This window comes from Nycticebus coucang, chromosome 8 (genome assembly GCF_027406575.1).
Source record: "Nycticebus coucang isolate mNycCou1 chromosome 8, mNycCou1.pri, whole genome shotgun sequence".
Lineage (NCBI taxonomy): Eukaryota > Metazoa > Chordata > Mammalia > Primates > Lorisidae > Nycticebus > Nycticebus coucang.
The window spans coordinates 131,089,764-131,092,865 of record NC_069787.1 but is presented as its reverse complement, the minus strand read 5'-3'; positions in this window follow the sequence as shown (position 1 = coordinate 131,092,865).

Genomic DNA, 3,102 nt, shown 5'->3' with positions numbered 1-3,102 from the left:
ATAATTCATTAGATTATATTATGAATTATACTCCATTTATAATTGTAAATCATAATTAGGTTATAATTTATAATTAGATTAGAGATTAAATTATAAATAAATTTGATTTATAATTTATATTAGATGAACAACAGATACCAACACAAATGGGTCTAAATCTTTTCTTTGTAAGCAGAAAAACACATGACTATGTATTTATGTTCGTTTTATTTTTCTATTTATTAAAAAAAAAAGAAAAACACGTTACTAAAAATACACATTACATTTGAAGAGTACAGAAAAAGCACTAGAGGTGTGAAGAGCCAGGCTTTGAAACAAGTGGACGTAAGACCCAGGTAATAACCAATATCGCTGAACCTGGTTTAATGAATAGAGAAGGCTGCCACATGTACCACCAGCACCACTGCTGGCTGGGAGAAGGTCTCTAACACCACTGCTGGCTGGGAGAAGGTCTCTAACACCACTGCTAGCCAGGAGGTCTCTAACACCATTGCCTGGGCTGCTGTTGTCCCCCACCAAAATGGGTTTGTTCCACATGTGGTAACTCTACACTTGGATTCACATCACTGGTCCGCATCCCTCACTAGCCCAGTTAGATTACGTCTGATCCATTCTGATTACACGTGTTAGGGCAACTCTGAATGTAAGCACATAGCAATTTTAGTTTTTATAGTGTGTGGGATGATCTTAGCCTTCCCCAAGAACCTCAAGAAATACATTTTATGAATATTAAATGGAAATTCATATGATTGGCAGCATAAAGTTACAAATATTTATCAAACATACAAAATTTCATTTTTTTTTCCTAAGCAATTCTATAAAGTCACACCAATCTTCTATAAAGACAGGGAAAGAGCGGTGCACTCTCCTTCACACACCACTCCTTGGGACGCTTCTGACCCTGGGGGCTCCCAGGGGTGCCAGTCTTGGGCACCACAATTCAATTCTAACTCTGCATTCCTGGAGATAGTGTCATATCCCACACATGAGGGATCATTCCCATAAGACCGCCCCCTAAACACAAAAAGTAGGTCTTGATCTACACGCTGACCAACCAGCTATCATTCAGAGTTCCCAGAACGACCTCCTCTCACAGCTCACAGAATGTAGGGAAACATTTACTGGCATATTAATAACAAATATGATAAAAAAAATTTGATGATTTAAGCATTTCACATTGTATATCAAATCATCATCTTGTACCCCACAAATATGTACAGTTATGATTTAATTAAAAATATATAAAAAATAAAGAAAAGAATACAGATGAACAGCCAGATAAAAAGATCCAGCAAGGTTTGAAGGTTTGGAGTGGTCCTAAACTCAGAAGCTTCTGTCCTGGTGAAGTTCGGGGTGACCACCCTCTCTGTGTGCTCATCTGTTTGCCATTTTGGCATTTCTCTGATCCTTGTCACTCAGGGATTTTTATGGAGGCTGGTTTGCATCATATAGATATGAGTGATTACCAACTCTATTTCTAGCCTCTGTTTCTCTCCCAATGGGAGAGCTTTAAGTTTCCAATCATGGCTGGTTTCTCCGTTGACCAGCCCCCATTTAGAAGCCCACCAAGAGTCACCAAGACACTCCCATCACTCAGGAAATTCCAAGGGATTTAGGAGGTCTGAGTCAAGAATTGGGGTCAAAGATCAAACATTAAGACAAAGATTCTCCTAGTCTTCCTGTCACTCAGAAAATTACAAGAGTTTTAGGAGTTCGGGGCCGGGGACTGTACTACTTATTTTTCACAGGGCAAGCACACACTGTTATTTTGTGGATGGGGAATTTTTTCTTTCTTTCTTTCTTTCTTTTTTTTTTAGACAATGAATACTTTGTGAACTTTTTCTGATTAGTGAGTTCCTGTCAGATTAGAACAGTGAGACTGTCCCTTCTGGACAAAGTAGCAAGGTTCCAGGACATGCTGAGGTTGGGCTACAGATGGTACCAGACTAGCACAAACAGGGCCAAAGAGTATCTTAGCAAGGATTGCAGACCTTTATCTTTATTGTGGCATACTTCCAGGATAGAGGATTCTAAACTTGCAACCTAATGGCAGTCTCCTTCAGCTATGAGAAGAAGTCGATCAGCAGAAAGACTGAACAAGGAAACGGCCAAATTGATAGTTAAAGAGAAAACCCTGGTGGCGATCACGTTGGTGGTTCTACTGGTGTTCCTGAGTTCGGGCCACACAAGTCCCTCGTAAATTATAAATCACCTTGCTATGCTATTATAATCACAAATTTTCCTTTTGATTAAGCAATTTCCAATGGGTTTATTATTTTCCAGTTAGAGTTATAGTAATTATATTAATTATAGCTAGCTGATCCTGATTGTAAAGCTCCTTTCAGCCTACTCTGCAAAAATATACCAAAGTTTACTGTGCAGATGTCAACATCTTCCAACTATGAGCTTTTATGTAACTAATAATAACTTTATTCCCTTCTTAATAAATAATGAAATAATGACTTTTTCCTCAAGCAAGGAAGACCTGCTTGTACTCTTATAAGTAGCTATGAGAGCAAAAGCAGGCCCAGAAGTACAGAAGACGGAAGACGTCATCTTCCTTTAAATTATTACCCATTCTACCTTCTCCACCTTCTTTCTGTAAACCATTAATAAGGCTGTTAGTGCATCCTTATGTCATTGTAAATGTACATAGCTTTTGGACTCGGCATGAGATTGACTCCAAATATGGCATTTTCTTGCTACAAGTACTGTGCATATGAGAGGCAGTAACTTATCTCTGCAAGCTCTAATTCCATAATAATTTATTCGAGAGCTTTGGCAGCTAATGCTTCAAACACTATGAATAGAAAACTGTGCACGCAGTGTAGGTGGCACTTTCAGTTTAGTAATGCTGTAATTTCTTTAAATAATAAAGTATTTATAAATCACATCTTTGCAAAGCTGCTGAAACTGTGTAGGCAGAGACCAGCTATCTCCTTATCTCTGAGGCTTCCAAACTGTACCCACTCTCGTAGCCTGTATAATCACTTACACTGCTCTTACTAATGCTGGACATAACCCTCATCTGCACTTTGTGCCTCATAAAATAGCTGGTTATTTTTGTAACTCGTGATCAGGAATTATTTTGTTATTCCCATT